The 18,330-nt window shown below is 48.8% G+C and overlaps 1 long non-coding RNA gene across 1 annotated transcript in view; it reads right to left on the minus strand.

Moving 5' to 3' along the window:
• LOC140470124 (uncharacterized) overlaps positions 1-11,492 on the minus strand; it is a 30,595-nt gene extending 19,103 nt beyond the window's left edge. The window contains exon 1 of the long non-coding RNA XR_011956382.1: positions 11,248-11,492. This is a non-coding gene — a long non-coding RNA (uncharacterized lncRNA). The remainder of the gene's footprint in view (positions 1-11,247) is intronic.
• Between the last annotated feature and the right edge of the window lie 6,838 nt (positions 11,493-18,330).

Here is an 18,330-nt window from a genome sequence, read left to right on the forward strand (position 1 = left end):
CCAAACCATGTTTCAGACACATGCTGCTGTTATTTTTCACTGATTGTTTAAAATGATCTGAATCTTCTGAAATGGGAAGTGGCTTCCATTTCAAATTACGACACCAGAGTGCCTCAGGGACCCTGAGGAAATGATCAGGAAATTGCATCTGTTCCTTTCTATCCTCTGCACTCTGTACCACCAGATAGTGCTCCCTCAGAACCTCAGATAGTGCTCCCTCAGTACCTCAGATAGTTTCTCCCTGACTACCCCAGATAGTTCTCCCTCAATACGTCAGACAATTCTCCCTCAGTACCTCAGATAGTTCTGCCACGGTACCTCAGAAAGTGCTCCCTCAGTACCACAGAAAATGCTCCCTCAATATATCAGATAGTGCTCCCTCAATACCTCAGAGAGTCCTCCCTCAATACTTCAGATAGTGCTCCCTCAATACTTCAGATATTGCTCCCTCAGTACCTCAGACAGTTCTCCCTCAGTACCTCGGATAGTTCTCCCACAGTACATCAGAAAGTGCTCCCTCAGTACGTCAGATAGTGCTCCCTCAATCCCACAGAAAGTGCTCCCTCAATATTTCATTTAGTTCTCCCTCAATAGCTCAGAAAGTGCCCCCTCAATACCTCAGAAAGTACTCCCTCAATACCTCAGAAAGTGCTACCTCAATACCTCAGATAGTTCTCCCTCAGTACCTCAGAAAGTGCTGCCTCAGTACCTCAGACAGTGCTCCCTCAATAGCTCAGAACGTACTCTCTCAATGCCTCAGATAGTTCTCCCTCAATACCTCAGATAGTGCTTTCTCAGTACGTCAGAAAGTGCTCCCTCAGTACGTCAGAAAGTGCTCCCTCAATACCTCAGAAAGTGCTCCCTCAGTACCTGAGAAAGTGATCCCTCAGTACCTCAGAAAGTGCTCCCTCAGTAACTCAGAAAGTGCTCTCTCAATGCCTCAGAATGTTCTCCCTCAGTACCTCAGAAATTGTTCCCTCAATACCTCAGAAAGTGATCCATCAGTACCTCAGAAAGTGATCCCTCAATGCCTCAGATATTTCTCCCTCAATACCTCAGAAAGTGCTCCCTTAATACCTCAGATATTTCACCCACAATACCTCAGATAGTTCTCCCTCAATACCTGAGATAATTCTCCTTCAATACCTCAGATAGTTCTCCCTCAGTACCTCAGAATGTGGTCCCTCAATAGCTCAGATAGTTCCCCTTCAGTACCTCAGATAATGCTCCCTCAATGCCTCTGAAAGTGCTCCCTCAATACCTCAGAAAGTGCTCCCTTAATACCTCAGATATTTCACCCGCAATACCTCAGATAGTTCTCCCTCAATACCTCAGACAATTCTCCTTCAATACTCCAGATAGTTCTCCCTCAATACCTCAGAAAGTGCTCCCTCAGTTCCTCCGAAAGTGCTCCCTCAGTTCCTCAGAAAGTGCTCTCTCTGTACCTCAGAAAGTGCTACCTCAGAAAGTGCTCCCTCAATATCTCAGAAAGTGTCCCTCAATACCTCAGAAAGTGCTCCCTCATTACCTCAGAAAGACCGCCCTCAGTACCTCAGAAAGTCCTCCCTCTGTACCTCAAAGTGCTCCCTCAATACCTCAGATAGTTCTCCTTCAGTACCTCAGAAAGAGCTCCCTCAACATCTGAGAAGGTGCTCCCTCATTACCTCAGACAGTGCTCCCTCAGTACCTCAGAAAGAGCTCCCTCAATATCTCAGAAAGTGATCCCTCAATACCTCAGAAAGTGCTCCCTCAATACCTCAGAAGGTGTACCCTCAGTACCTCAGATAGTGCTCCCTCAGTATCTCAGAAAGTGCTCCCTCAATATCTAAGAAAATGCTCCCTCAATACGTCAGACAGTGCTCCCTCAATACGTCAGACAGTGCTCCCTCAATACCTCAGAACGTGCTCCCTCAATACTTCAGATAGTACTCCCTTAATACCTCAGAAAGTGCTCCCTCAATATCTCAGATAGTTCTCCCGCAGTACCTCAAATAATGCTCCCTCAATTCCTCAGATAGTTCTTCCTCAATACCGAAGAAAGTGCTCCCCTAAAGCCCCTTAGACAGTAGCTCCACAAAACATTCACATCCTCAACATTTCAGGGCTCAGCCCAGCTCCCCCCTCAGATTGCGTTCAAACCCCTTCAGACTGGAAGGACCCACATCCACCCCTGTCCAAGATTGGAGCCCAGGTCCCCAGAACATTACTTGTCTCTCTGGATTAATTTTAGAATTCCTACAGTGTAGAAGCAAGCCATTCGGTCCATTGGCTCCACACTGACTGTCTGAACAGCATCCCACCCAGACTCACATCCTCTACTCTATCCCTGTAATGCTGCATTTCCCATGGCATCTTTGGGCGGAGGGAGGAAACTGGAGCACCCGGAGGAAACCCACACAGATACAGAGAGAATGTGTAAACTCCACACAGACAGTCACCGGGAGTTAGAATCAAACCACTGAGACACTGTGCTGTCCTCTCTCCCTGGATGGCATGTCATCTAACCTTTTACTAAGCAACCTCCCATGTGAAACCTTCACATCTGTCTCCTTGGTCATCCCTTCAAAAGCTCTATCAACTTGGACACATCATTTCCAAACAAAGCCATGCTGACCATCCCTAATCAATTCTTGCTTTTCCAAATGCATGTAAATTGTCTCTCAGAATGCCCTCCAACAGCTTACCCCCCACTGCCATCAGGCTCACAGCTCCATAGTTCAATGACTGTTCCTCACAGCCTTACTTCAATAATGGCACATCATTAATCACCCTCCAGTCTTCAGGCACCTCACCCGTTGCCACTGATCGGTCCATCTGACAAGGCCATCTCCATCCTTCTGTAATCTAAGGCTATCATCCTCAGTATTTATCACCCAACCAATCTTCATATCATTCATGAACCCAATGATTAACCCTCCACCATTCAAATCTAAATCTTTTCTATCAACCACATCAGCAAGACCCCAACAGTGAGACATGAACAGACAGAGGTTTCTAATGGGGCCATCACTGTCTGCTTCCTGCCACTCAGCATTCTGCACCAAATTCCTTGGATCTTGAGTTTTTATGTTCATTATCAGTTTCCAGTATGGATCCTGATAAAAGCCTTACTGACCTCCAAGCAGGCGACAGGAAAGCATTGCCCTTATTTACACACCTGGTCACCTCCTTAAAAAGCGCAATCCCATTGGTCAGACCTGACCTCCCCTTAACACAACCATTCTGACTGTTCTTCGTGAACTCCAGTCTCTTTAAATGCTGATTAATTCTATCTCCCAAAATTGCTTCCAACAGACGCCCCACCCACGATATTAGCCTGACTGCCCTGTGGCTGCCTGGTATATCCCATGTTCCTTCTTGAATAACAGTACCACATGGTCAGTCCGACGACACCTCTCCTGTGGACAGAGGGGATTTGAAAATGTTTGCAAGTGTACCTGCTCCTTCCTCCATCACCTCATTCGGTAAACTGAGATACATTTCCACCGTCTTTGGAGATTTATTGGATTGTAAGAAGGCCTGACCACTCAGAACCATCTCTCTCTCTATATATGCTCATTCATTTAATTGTATCACAGAGCATCTTCACGATTTCATATCAACCCTGTCCCAATGAGCATTGACAAAATGCATTCATTCACTGTAGCCTCTGGGTCCATGCACAAATTTTCACTGTGTTTCTCGCATTATCAATTCACCCTTAATGTCACTGTAAGGTACATTCAGAATTCTATTTCCCCTCTTAGCACTCCTCTCTCCCAGGCAATTAGCCTGTGATATGATTTGGAGGAGTGTGGGATGTCATTCTGGATGTGAATTAGCATTGGGAAGCTCAGAAATAAGGAACACCCAACTGTGCTGAGTGTGGGGCAGTGGGATTCATTTGGGATGAGCACACGGAAGCTGAGGAATAAAACAAAAACTCGATCCCTGGGAAAAGAGGGTGGTACCTCTTCAGGTTCAATAACCAATTAAAGATGGTCTGTTTGAACACAGTCTCTGGAATCTGGACGTGGGAATCATTACTGAGCAGGGTATGTAGGAAGCAGATTCAGAAATGGACTGAACAATTTCAGATATTCCTCGTAGACCACAAGACATGGGAGCTGAAACTAAGTCTTTCAGCCCATCTGATAGTGTGGCACTCACTCAGTACTGACTCTCTTACAATGCAGGTATCCCACAGACTGATGCGCTGACAGTGTAGCGCTCCCTCAGTAATGACCCTCTGACAGTGCAACACTGCACCCATATGGACCCTCTGACATTGCAGCACTCCTTCAGTACTGACCCTCTGACAGTGCAGCACTCCTTCAGTACTGACACTCTGACAGTGCAGCACTCCCTCAGTACTGACCCCCTGACAGCGCAGCCCTCCCTCAGTATTGACCCTCTGACAGTGCAGCACTCCCTCAATGTGACCCTCCGACAGTGCAGCACTCCCTCAGTGCTGACCCTCTCACAGTGTGACACTCCCCCAATGCTGATACTCTGACAGTGTGGCACTCGCTCAGTAATGACCCCTCTGACAGAGCAACACTATCTCAGTACTGACCCTCTGACAGTGTGGCACTCCCACAGTGCTAACCCTGTGACATTGCAGCACTCCCTCAGTACAGACTGTTTAGCAGTGCAGCATTCCTTCAGTACTTACCCTTTTATATTGCAGCACTCTCTCAGTACTGACCCTCTGATAGTGTAGCACTCCCACATTACTGAACCTCCAGCAGTGTAGCACTCCCTCAGTACTGACCCTCTGATATTGCAGCACTCCCTCAGTGCTGACCCTCTGACAGTGCAGCACTCGCTCAGTATTGACCCTCTGGCAGTGTGACAATCCCGCAGCACTGACCCTCTGACAGGGCAGCATTCCATCAGTACTGACACTCTCACAGTGCAGCACTCCCTCAGCACTGTCACTCTGAGAGTGTGGCACTCCCTCTGTACTGACCCTCTGACAGTGTTGCACTCCCTCTGTACTGACCCTTTGGCAGTGTAGAACTCCCTCAGCACTGACCCGCTGACAGTGTGACACTCCCTCAGTGCTGACCCTCTGATAGTGTGACACTCCCTAAGTATTGACCCTCTGACATTGCAGCACTCCGTCTGTACTGACCATCTGACAGTGCAGCACTCCCTCAGTACTGACCCTCTGACAGTGCAGCACTCCCTCAATACTGACCCTCTGACAGTGCAGCACTCCCTCAGTACCGTCACTCTGACACTGAGGCACTCCCACAGTGCTGACACTCTGACAGTGCAGCACTTCCTCAGCACTGATCCTCTGACAGTGTTGCACTCCCTCTGTACTGACCCTTTGGCAGTGTAGCACTCCCTCAGCACTGACCCGCTGACAGTGTGACACTCTCTCAGTGCTGACCCTCTGATAGTGTGACACTCCCTAAGTATTGACCCTCTGACATTGCAGCACTCCATCTGTACTGACCATCTGACAGTGCAGCACTCCCTCACTACTGGCCCTCTGACAGTGCAGCACTCTCTCAGTGCTGACCCTCTGACAGTGTGACACTCCCTCAGTACTGACCCTCTGGCAGTGCAGCACTCCCTCAGCACTGAACCTCCGACAGTGTGGCACTCCCACAGTGTTGACCCCCTGACAGTGTGACACTCCCTGGGTACTGAACCGCTGACAGTGCAGCACCCTCTCTGTACTGACCCTTTTGCACTGTAGCACTCACTCAGCACTGACTGTTTGGAAGTGTAGCGCTCCCTCAGCACTGACCCTCTGACAGTGTGACAATCCCTTAGTACTGATGCTCTGACAGTGTGGCACTCGCTCAGTAATGACCCCTCTGACAGAGCAACACTATCTCAGTACTGACCCTCTGACAGTGTGGCACTCCCACAGTGCTGACCCTGTGACATTGCAGCACTCCCTCAGTACAGACTGTTTAGCAATGCAGCATTCCTTCAGTCATTACCCTTTTATATTGCAGCACTCTCTCTGTACTAACCCTTGACAGTGCCGCACTCCGTCAGTACTGACCCTCTGACAGTACAGCACTCTCTCAGCACTGACCCCTCTGACAGTGGAGCACCCCCTCAGTACTGACCCTCTGACATTGCAGCACTCCCTCAGTGCTGACCCTCTGACATTGCAGCACTCCCTCAGTCCTGACCCTCTGACAGTGCAGCACTCCCTCAGTATTAACCCTTTGGCAGTGTGACAGTCCCGCAGCACTGACCCTCTGTCATTGCAGCACTTCCTCAAGAGCTGACCCTCTGACAGTGCAGCACTCCCTCAGTATTGACCCTCTGGCAGTGTGACAATCCCGCAGCACTGACCCTCTGACAGTTTGGCACTCCATCAGTACTGACACTCTCACAGCGCAGCAATCCCTCAGCTCTGTCACTCTGAGAGTGTGGCACTCCCTCAGTACTGACCCTCTGACAGTGTGGCACTCCCTCAGTATTGACCCTCTGACAGTGCGGCACTCCCTCAATCCTGTCACTCTGACACTGAGGCACTCCCACAGTGCTGACACTCTGACATTGCAGCACTCCCTCATTACTGACTCTCTGACAGTGCAGCACTCCCTCAATACTGACCCTCTGACAGTGCAGCACTCCCTCAGTACTGACCCTCTGACAGTGCAGCACTCCCTCAATACTGACTCTCTGGCAATGAAGCAGACCCTCAGTACTGACTGTCCAACAGTGCGGTGATCTCTCATGACCGATTCATGACAGTGTGAACCTGACTCCGTACTGACCCTCTGATAGTGCAGCAGTCCCTCAGTCCAGCTTTCCTGACAGTGCAGCATCCACTCAGTACTGACCCTCTGACAATGTGACACACCCGCAGTACTGACCATCTGACAGTGCAGTACTCCCTCAGTACTGACCCTCTGACAGTGCAGCACTCCCTCAGTACTGACCCTCTGACAGTGCAGTACTCCCTCAGGGCTGACCCTCTGACAGTGCAGCACTCCCTCAGTACTGACCCTCTGACAGTGCAGTACTCCCTCAGTACTGACCCTCTGACAGTGCAGTACTCCCTCAGTACTGACCCTCTGACAATGTGACACACCCGCAGTACTGACCATCTGACAGTGCAGTACTCCCTCAGTACTGACCCTCTGACAGTGCAGCACTCCCTCAGTACAGACCCTTTGGCAGTGCAGCACTCTCTCAGTGCTGACCCTCTGATAGTGTGACACTCCCTCAGAGCTGACCCTCTGACAGTGCAGCACTCCCTCAGTGCTGATCCTCTGACAGTGTGACACTCCCGCAGTACTGACCATCTGACAGTGCAGTACTCCTTCAGTACTGACCCTCTGACAGTGTGACACTCTCTCAGTGCTGAACCTCTGACAGTGCAGCACTCCCTCTGTACGGACCCTCTGACAGTGCAGCACTCCCTCAGTACTGACCCTCTGACAGTGTGACACTCCCGCAGTACTGACCATCTGACAGTGCAGTACTCCTTCAGTACTGACCCTCTGACAGTGTGACACTCGCTCAGTACTAACCCTCTGACAGAGCAACACTATCTCAGTACTGACCCTCTGACAGTGAGGCACTCCCTCAGTACTGACCCTCTGACAGTGCACACTCTCTCAGGACTGACCCTCTCACAGTTCAATTCTCTCTCAGTAATAATCCTCTGACATTTCAGTGTTTCCTACGTCCCGACCCTCTGACAATGCTGCACTCCCACTATACTGACTCTCTGGCTATGCAGGAATCCCTCAGTACTGACCCTCTGACAGTGCAGCACTCCCTCAGTACGGACCCTATGACAGTGCAGCACTCCCTCAGTGCTGACTCTCTGACAGTGCAGCACTCCCTCAGTACTGACCCTCTGACAGTGCACACTCTCTCAGTACTGACCCTCTCACAGTTCAGCTCTCTCTCACTAATTACCCTCTGAATTTCAGCACTTCCTACGTCCCGACCCTCTGACAATGCTGCACTCCCTCTATACTGACTCTCTGGCTATGCAGGAATCCCTCAGTACTGACCCTCTGACAGTGCTGCGCTCACTCAGTAAGGACACTCTGACAGTGCAGCACTCCCTCAGTACAGACCGTCTGACAGTGCGGCACTCCCTCTATACTGACCGTCTGACATTGCAGCACTCCCTCAGTACTGACACTCTGACAGTGTGACACTCCCTCAGTACTGACCCTCTGACAGTGTGGCACTCTATCAGTACTTTCACTCTGACAGTACAGCACTCCCTCAGTACTGACCCTCTGACAGTCTGGCACTCCATCAATCCTTTCACTCTGACAGTGCAGCACTCCCTCAGTACTGACCCTCTGACTGTGCAGCACTCCCTCAGTACTGACCCTCTGACAGTGTGACATTCCCTCAGTACTGACCCTCTGACAGTGCAGCACTCCCTCAGTACTGACCCTCTGACAGTGCAGCACTCCCTCAGTAGTGACACTCTGACAGTGCAGCACTCCCTCAGTAGTGACACTGACAGTGCAGCACTCCCTCAGTACTGACCATCTGACAGTGTGGCACTCCCTCAGTACTGACCCACTGACAGTGCATCACTCCCTCAGTACTGACCCTTTGGGAGTGTAACACTCCCTCAGCATGGACTCTTTGGCAGGGTAGACCTCCCTCAGCTCTGAGATTCTGACAGTGTGGTACTACCTCAGTACTGACCCCTCTGACAGTGCCGCACACCCTCAGTACTGACCCCTCTGACAGTGCAGCGCTCACTCAGTAAGGACACTCTGACAGTGCAGCGCTCTCATAGTAAGGACTTTCTGAGAATGTGGCACTCCCTCAGTACTAACCTTCTAACTTTGCAGCACCCACTCAGTAATGACACTCTGACTGTGCAGCACTCCCTCAGTACTGCCACTCTTACAGTGCAGCACTCCCTCAATACTGACAGCTCTGACAGTGCAGCACTCCCTCAGTACTGACCCTCTGACAGTGTGGCACTCCCTCAGTACTGACACTCTGACAGTGCAGCGCTCCCTTAGTAAGGAGCCTCTGACAGTGCAGCACTCCCTCAGTACTGACCCTCTGACATTGCAGCACTCCCTCAGTACTGACATTCTTACAGTGCAGCATTCCCTCAGCACTGACCCTCTGTCAGTGTGGCACTCACTAAGTACTGGCACTCTGACAGAGCAGCACTCCCTCAGCACTGACCATCTGACAGCGAATCACTCCCTCAGTACTGACCCTCTGACAGTGCAGCACTCCCTCAGTAGTAACACTCTGACAGTGCAGCACTCCCTCAGTACTGACATTCTGACAGTGCAGCACTCCCTCAGTACTGACCATCTGACAGTGTGGCCCTCCCTCAATACTGACGTTCTGACAGTGCAGCACTCCCTCAGTACTGACCATCTGACAGTGTGGCACTCCCTCAGTACTGAAACTCTGACAGTGTGGCACTCCCTCAATTTGACCCTCTGACAGTGCAGCACTCCCTCAGTACTGACCATCTGACAGTGTGGCACTCCCTCAGTACTGACGTTCTGACAGTGCAGCACTCCCTCACTACTGACCATCTGACAGTGTGGCACTCCCTCAGTACTGAAACTCTGACTGTGTGGCACTTCCTCAGTACTGACCCTCTGACAGTGCGGCACTCCCTCAGTACTGACCCTCTGACAGTGTGGCACTCCCTCAGCACTGACCCTCTGACAGTGTGGCACTCCCTCAGTACTGACCCTCTGACAGTGTGGCACTCCCTCAGCACTGACACTCTGACAGTGCGGCACTCCCTCAGTACTGACACTCTGACAGTGCAGCACTCCCTCATTAATGACCCTTGGACAGTGCAGCGCTCCCTCAGTAGTGACCCTCAGACGGTGCAGCACTCCCTCTGTAATGACCCTCTGACAGTGTGACACTCCCTCAGTACTGATTCTCTGACAGTGCAGCACTCCCTCAGTGCTGACCCACTGACAGTGCAGCACTCCCTCAGTGCTGACCCACTGACAGTGCAGCACTCCCTCAGTACTGACCCACTGACAGTGCAGCACTCCCTCAGTGCTGACCCACTGACAGTGCAGCACCTTCTCAGTACTGACCCACTGACAGTGCAGCACTCCCTCAGTGCTGACCCACTGACAGTGCAGCACTCCCTCAGTACTGACCCTCTGACAGTGTGACACTCCCTCAGTACTGATTCTCTGACAGTGCAGCACTCCCTCAGTGCTGACCCACTGACAGTGCAGCACTCCCTCAGTCCTGACCCTCTGACTGTGCAGCACTCCCTCGGTACTGACCCTCTTTATTTCTTGGGAAATATGGAGACATAGGGTTTGCAGATTCTGAGGAAGCATGAGAGAGACACACAAACCAAGGCCTGTCTGAAACTCTCTGCAATAGATTATTCAGAGGCACAGAGTCACAGAGATGCAGAGCATGGAACCAGACCCTCCTATCCAACTTGTCCATACCAACCAGATATTCTCATCTCATTTTATTCCATTTGCTAGCACTTGGCTGATATCCCTCTAAACCCTTCCCATTCACCTACTCATCCTGATGCCTTTGAAATGTCGCAATTATACCAGCCCCCATCACTTCCTCTGGCAGCTACCTGCATGCCCTTGAATAAGTGCTCAAACATTCATACTGTCGATTCAAACTCTAATAAACACCAACCTACGAAAGGATATCATTGTCATTTTCAACTGACCCTTTGCTTCTTCATTACGCTGATTTGAACAGAGGTAAAGAAACAGAGTTAGTGACTATCCACCGTCACCCTGTTATAAAACTTATTTTCAAATGTGGCTTGTATGTGATTCCCACCCCCTCTAATAGTTGCCTGGAAGGTGGGGGTGGGGTGTACTCTCCTGCTGCAGTCCTTGGGTGTCCCACAGTGATGTTAGGGAGGGAGCTCCAGGAGTTTGACCTGCACCATGTAAAGAGCTCTCTTACTGGAGTGCCCTTTTTAAAGTTGGGAAGTTATTATAGACCAGGAGGACCTGAGAGCTGCTGTCTTGTCAGAGAGAGAGGCCTGGTGGGTCACACCCCTCAGGTGAGGGGAGAGGTCATGATAGAGATTGAGCCAACAATGTTGGCATCATGAACCTGTTAGCTGAGGTAACTGACCCCCCTTTGTAGCCGAGGGATTCAATCCCTTGAACAGAGCAAGCTTGAGAATTCAACACTAAAATCAATCTGTACGGACACGCTAGAGACCTGAAACATCAATACAGAGATTGCTGAAGAAGCTAAGCTTGTCCGGCAGCATCTCTGAGGGGAGAGGGAGAAAGAGACAGAGAGAAAGTTTACCTTTTAATCCAGTGATTTCTGCAGGAAAGTTCCTTCAGAACAAACTGTTTTGAGGAAGAGTCACTTGATAAAGGCACTTCACAAAGATCCTGATCAATGTAACTTTGTGATGTTAGTTCAGAAGGAACAGCTCAGACCTAACATTTCGGTGTGCCTTTGTTCTGTATCTGTTCTCCCATGTAGCCCGCCCTCCGAATACAATACCTTACACAGCCTTAAACCTGCACACCTGCTGTGCTCTTCCAGCACCACTAATCCAGAATCTGGTTTCCAGCATCTGCAGTCATTGATTTTACCACAGCCTTAAACCTGTTTGTCAACTTTCAACAGTAGCAGCCTCAGGGCATTGAACACAGACTGAATTACTCAGTGATGCATGAATGAGATCAAGTTCTCAAGTCAACAGATGGTGGGGAAATTCAGCACAATACAGCAGGTAGCAACAGTGAAGAGAGGAACAATTCGCATTCCAAGTGACTCTTCCTCAAAACGGTCTGTTCTGAAGGAACTTTCGCGCAGAAATCACTGGATTGAAAGGTGAACTTTCTCTCTGTCTCTTTCTCCCCCTCCCTTCACAGAAGCACTATCTGAGGTAATGAGGGGGCACATTCTGAGGTACTGAGGGAGCACTTTCTGAGCTACCGAGGGAGCACTTTTTGAGATATTAAGGGTGCACTTTCTGAGGTATTGAGGAAGCACTATCTGAGGTATTGAGGGATCAATTTCTGAGGATTTGAGGAAGCACTATCTGAGGTATTCAGGGAGCACAATCTGAGGTATTGAGCAAGCACTATCTGATGTAATGAGGAAAAACTCTCTGAGGTATTGAGGAAGCACTTTCTGAGGTATTAAGGAAGCACTACCTGAGGTACTGAGGGAGCACTTTCTGAGGTTTGAGAGAGCACTTTCTGTGGTCCTGAGTGTGCACTATCTGAGGAATTGAGCGAGTACTTTCTGAGGTATTGAGGGAGCACTATTTGAGGTACTGAGGGGCGACTTTCTGAGGTACTGAGTGTGCACTATCTGAGGTATTGAGGGAGCACTGTCTGAGGTATTGACGGTACTCCTTCTGAGGTATTGCATGAGTGCTTTCTGAGGTATTGAGGGAGTACTATCTGAGGTAACGAGGAAGCACCATGTGAGTACTGAGGGAACACTATTTGAGGAACTGAGGGAGCGTGTTCTGAGGTACTGAGGGAGCACTATTTGAGGTGTTGAGGAAGCACTATCTGAGCTATTGAGGGAGCATTGTATGAGGTACTGAGGAAGCACTGTATGAGGTACTGAGTGTGCACTATCTGATGTATTGAGGGGGCACTTTCTGAGGTATTGAACGAGTAATTTCTGAGGTATTGAGGGAGCAGTATCAGATGTACTGAGGGAGCACTTTCTGACGTATTGAGGGAGGACTTTCTGAGGTATTGAGGAAGCACTATCTGAGGTGCTGAGTTAGCACTATCTGAGGTACTGAGGGAGAACGTTCTGACATATAGAGGGTGCACTTTCTGAGGTATTGAGTGAGCACTATCTGAGGTATTGAGGGAGCATTTTCTGAGGTATTGAGGGAGTACTATCTGAGGTATTGATGGAGCACTATCTAGGTACTGAGGAAGCAGTTTCTCAGGTATTGAGTGAGCACTTTCTGAGGCAATGAGGGAGCATTATCAGAGGTATTGAGGGAGCACTTTCTGCAGTACTGCTGGAGCACCTTCTGAGGTACTTAGGAAGCACTATCTGAGGTATTGACGGTGCACTATGTGAGGTATTGAGAGAGCCTTTTCTGAGGTATTGAGGGAGCATTTTCTGAGGTACTGAAGGTGCACTATCTGAGGTACTGAGGGAGCCCTTTCTGAGGTACTGAGGGAGTTCTTTCAGAGGTATTGAGGAAGCACTATCTGAGGGACTGAGGAAGCAGTCTCTGAGGTACTGAGGGAGCACCCACTGAGGTATTGAGGTAGATCTATCTGAGGTATTGAGGAACATTATCTGAGTTATTGAGGGAACACTTTCTGAGGTATTGAGGGAGCTCTTTGTGAGGTATGGAAGGAGCTCTTTTTGAGGTATTCAGGGAGCACTTTCTGAGGTATGGAGGGCGCACTTTCTGAGGTATTGGACAAGCACTTTTTGAGCTACTGAGGGAGCAATATCTCAGGTTTTGAGGGAGCACTTTCTGAGGTATTGAGGAAGCACTATCTGAGGGACTGAGGAAGCACTCTCTGAGGTACTGAGGGAGCACTTTCTGAGGCATTGAGGAAGCACTACCAGAGGTACTGAGGGAGCACTCTCTGAGGTATTGAGGGAGATCTATCTGAGGTACTGAGGGAGCACTATCTGAGGTATTGAGGGAGCACATTGATTTATTGAGAAAGCAATTTTCTGAGGTACTGAGGGAGCACTTTCTGAGGTATTGAGTGAACACTTTCTGAGATATTGAGGGAGCATTATATGAGGTATTGAGAGAGCACTTTCTGAGGTTTTGAGGGAGCACTATGTTAGGTATGGTGGAGCACTATCTGATGTATTGAGGGTGGACTTTCTGAGGTATTGAGGGAGGACTTTCTGAGGAATTGAGGAAGCACTATCAGAGGTATTGAGGGAGCATTATCTGAGGTATTGAGGGAGCATTATCTGAGGTACTGAGGGAGCACTATCTGAGGTACTGAGGGAGCACTATCTGACATACTGAGGGACCATTATCTGAGGAACTGAGGGAGCACTTTCTGTGGGACTGAGGAAGCACTTGTTGAGGTATTGCGGGTGCACTATCTGAGGTATTGAGGGAGCACTTTCTGAGGTAGTGAGGGAGCAATTACTGAGGTATTGAGGGAGTACTATCTGAGGTATTGGGGGAGCACCTTCTGAGGTATTGAGTGAGTATTTTCTGAGGTATTGAGTATGCACTATCTGAGGTATTGAGGGAGCACTTTCTGACGTATTAAGGAAGCACTGTCTGAGGTACTGAGGGAGCAATTTCTGAGGTACTGAGTATGCACTATCTGAGGTATTGAGGGAGCACTGTCTGAGGTACTGAGTGTGCACTATCTGAGGTATTGAGGGAGCACTGTCTGAGTTGTGAGGAAGCACTGCCTGGAGTACAGAGTGTGCACTATCTGAGGTATTGAGGGGGCACTTTCTGAGGTATTGAGCGAGTAATTTCTGAGGTAGTGAGGGAGCAGTATCAGATGTACTGAGGCGGCACTTTATGACGTATTGAGGGTGCACTATCTGAGGGACTGAGTATGCAATGTCTGAGGTACTGTGGGAGCATGTTCTGAGGTATTGAGTTAGCACTATCTGAGGTAATGAGGGAGCACTTTCTGACATATAGAGGGTGCGTTTTCTAAGTTATTCAGTGAGCACTATCTGAGGTATTGAGGGAGCACTTTCTGAGGTATTGAGGGAGTACTATCTGTGGTATTGATGGAGCGCTATCTAGGTACAGAGTAAGCAGTTTCTCAGGTATTGAGTGAGCACTTTCTGAGGTAATTAGGGAGCATTATCAGAGGTATTGAAGGAACACTTTCTGCAGTACAGCGGGAGCACCTTCTGAGGTACTTAGGAAGCACTATCTGAGGTACTGACGGTGCACTATGTGAGGTATTGAGGGAGCCTTTTCTGAGGTATTGAGGGAGCATTTTCTGAGGTACTGAGGGTGCACTATCTGAGTTACTGAGGGAGACCTTTCTGAGGTATTGAGGGAGTACTTTCTGAGGTACTGAGGGAGTACTTTCCGAGGTATTGAGCAAGCACTCTCTGAGGTACTGAGGAATAATATCTGAGGTATTGAGGGAGCACTATTTGATTAACTGAGAAAGCATTCTCTGAGTTACTGAGGGAGCACTTTCTGAGGCATTGAGAAAGCACTATCTGAGCTACTGTGGAAGCAATATCTCAGGTATTGAGGGAGCACTTTCTAAGGTATTGAGTGAGCACTTTCTGAGGCATTGAGAGAGTACTATCTGCGGAATTGATGGAGCACTATCTCGGTACTGAGGAAGCAGTTTCTGGGGTATTGAGTGAGCACTTTCTGAGGTAATGAGGGAGCATTATCAGAGGGAGCACTTTCTGCAGTACTGCAGAAGCACATTCTGAGGTACTTAGGAAGCACTATCTGAGATTCTGAAAGTGCACTATGTGAGGTATTGAGAGAGCCTTTTCTGAGGTATTGAGGGAGCATTTTCTGAGGTACTGAGGGTGCACTATCTGAGCTACTGAGGGAGCCCTTTCTGAGGTATTGAGGCAGTACTTTCAGAGGTACTGAGGGAGTACTTTCTGAGGTACTGAGCAAGCACTATCTGAGGTACTGAGGAAGTAATATCTGAGGTATTGAGGGAGCACTTTCTTAGGTTTGAGGAAGCACTATTTCATTTACTGAGGAAGCACTGTCTGAGGTACTGAGGGAGCATTTTCTGAGGTATTGAGAAAGCGCTATGTGAGGTACTGAGGGAGCAATGTCTCAGGTATGAAGGGAGCACTTTCTGAGGTATTGAGGAAGCATTGTCTGATGTACTGAGGAAGCACTCTCTGAGGTACTGACGGAGCACATTCTAAGGTATTGAGGAGGCACGACCTGAGGTACTGAGGGAGCACCCTCTGAGGTATTGAGCGAGATCTATCTGAGGTATTGAGGAACACTATCTGAGGTATTGAGGGAACACTTTCTGAGGTATTGAGGGAGCACTTTCTGAGGTATGAAAGGAGCTCTTTTTGAGGTATTGAGGGAGCACTATTTGAGCTACTGAGGGAGCAATATCTCAGGTTTTGAGGGAGCACTTTCTGAGGTATTGAGGAGGCATTATCTGAGGTATGGAGGGAGCACTATCTGAGATATTGAGTGAACACTTTCTGAGATTTTAAGGAAGCAATATTCTGACGTACTGAAGGCGCACTTTCTGAGGTATTGAGTGAACACTTTCTGAGATATTGAGGGAGCATTATATGAGGTATTGAGGGAGCACTTTCTCAGGTATTGAGGGAGTGCTATCTAAGGTATAGGGAGCAAGGAGGTATTGAGGGAGCACATTCTGAGGTATTGAGGGAATACTTTCTGAGGTATTGAGGAAGCACTATCTGAGGTTTTGAGGGAGCACTTTCTGAGGTACTAATGGTGCACTTTCTGAGGTATTGAGGAAGCGCTATCTGAGGTATTGAGGAAGCACTTTTTGAGGATCTGAAGAAGCATGATCTGAGGTATTGAGGGAGTGCTATCTGAGGTATTGAGGAAGCACTTTCTGAGGTAGTGAGGAAGCACTATCTGAGGGACTGAGGGAACATTAACTGAGATACTGAGGGAGCATTATCTGAGGTACTGAGGAAGCACTATCTGAGGTACTGAGGAAGCGTTATCTGAGGTACTGAGGGAGCACTTTCTGAGGTATTGAGGAAGCACTATCTGAACTACTGAGAGAGCAATATCTCAGGTATTGAGGGAGTACTTTCTGAGGTAATGAGGAAGCACTGTCTGAGGTACTGAGGGAGCACCCTCTGAGCTGCTGAGTGTGCACTATCTGAGGTATTGAGGAACACTTTCTGAGGTATTGAGGGAGCACATTCTGAGGTATGGAAGGAGCTCATTTTGAGGTATTGAGGGAGCACTATCTGAGGTATTGAACAAGCACTATTTGAGCTACTGAGGGAGCACTTTCTCAAATTTTGAGGGAGCATTTTCTGAGGTAATGAGGAGGCACTATCTGAGGTACTTTGGAAGCAGAGGTACTGAGGGAGCACTTTCTGAGGTATTGAGGAAGCACTACCTGAGGTATTGAGGGAGATCTATCTGAGATATTGAGGAACACGTTCTGAGGTATTGAGGGAGCACTTTCTGAGATATGGAAGGATCTCTTTTTGAAGTATTGAGGGAGCACTATCTGAGGTATTGAGGGAGCGCTATCTGAGGTATTGAGGGAGCACTTTCTGAGGTGTTGAGTGAACACTTTTTGAGATATTGAGGGATCATTATATGAGGTACTGAGGGAGCACTATCTGAGGTATTGTGGGAGCACTTTCTGAGGTACTGAAGTAGCACTATCTGAGGTATTGAGGGAGCATTGTCTGAGGTATTGAGGGAGCATTATCTGAGGTACTGAGGGAGCACTTTCTGAGGTATTGAGGGAGAATTCTGAGGTATTGAGGGAGCAATTACTGAGGTATTGGGGGAGCACTATCTGAGGTATTGGGGGAGCTCCTTCTGAGGTATTGAGCGAGTATTTTCTGAGGTGTTGAGGAAGCACGATCTGAGGTACGGAGGGAGCACTTTCTGACGTATTGAGGAACCACTGTCAGACGTATTAAGGAAGCAGTGTCTGAGGTACTGAGGGAGCAATTTCTGAGGTACTGAGTGTGCACTATCTGAGGTATTGAGGGAGCACTGTCTGAGTAGTGAGGAAGCACTGCCTGAAGTACAGAATGTGCACTATCTGAGGTATTGAGGGAGCACATTCTGAGGTATTGAGCAAGCACTATCTTAGGTATGGGGGGGCACTATCTGAGGTATTGAGGGAGCACATTCTGAGGTATTGAGGGAGCACTTTCTGAGGTATTGAGCAAGCTCCATCTGAGGTACTGATGGAGCACTTTCTAACATATAGAGCGTGCACTTTCTAAGGTATTGAGTGAGCACTATCTGAGGTATTGATGAAGCACTATCTAGGTACTGAGAAAGCAATTTCTGAGGTATTGAGTGGGCACTTTCTGAGGTAATGAGGGAGCATTATCAGAGGTATTGAGAGAGCACTCTCTGCAGTACTGCGGGAGCACCTTCTGAGGTACTTAGGAAGCACTATCTGAGATATTGACGGTGCACTATGTGAGGTATTGAGAGAGCCTTTTCTGAGATATTGAGGGAACATTTTCTGAGGTACTGAGGGTGCACTATTTGAGGTTTTGAAGGAGCATTTTCTGAGGTATTGAGGGAGCATTTTCTGAGATACTGATGGTGCACTATCCGAGGTATTGAGGGAGCAGGATCTGAGGTACTGATGGTGCACTTCCTGAGGTATTGAGGGAGTACTTTCTGAGGTACTGAGGTAGTACTTTCCGAGGTATTGAGCAAGCACTATCTGAGGTACTGAGGAACAATATCTG

Source organism: Chiloscyllium punctatum, chromosome 50, assembly GCF_047496795.1.
Source record: "Chiloscyllium punctatum isolate Juve2018m chromosome 50, sChiPun1.3, whole genome shotgun sequence".
Taxonomy (NCBI): Eukaryota; Metazoa; Chordata; class Chondrichthyes; order Orectolobiformes; family Hemiscylliidae; genus Chiloscyllium; species Chiloscyllium punctatum.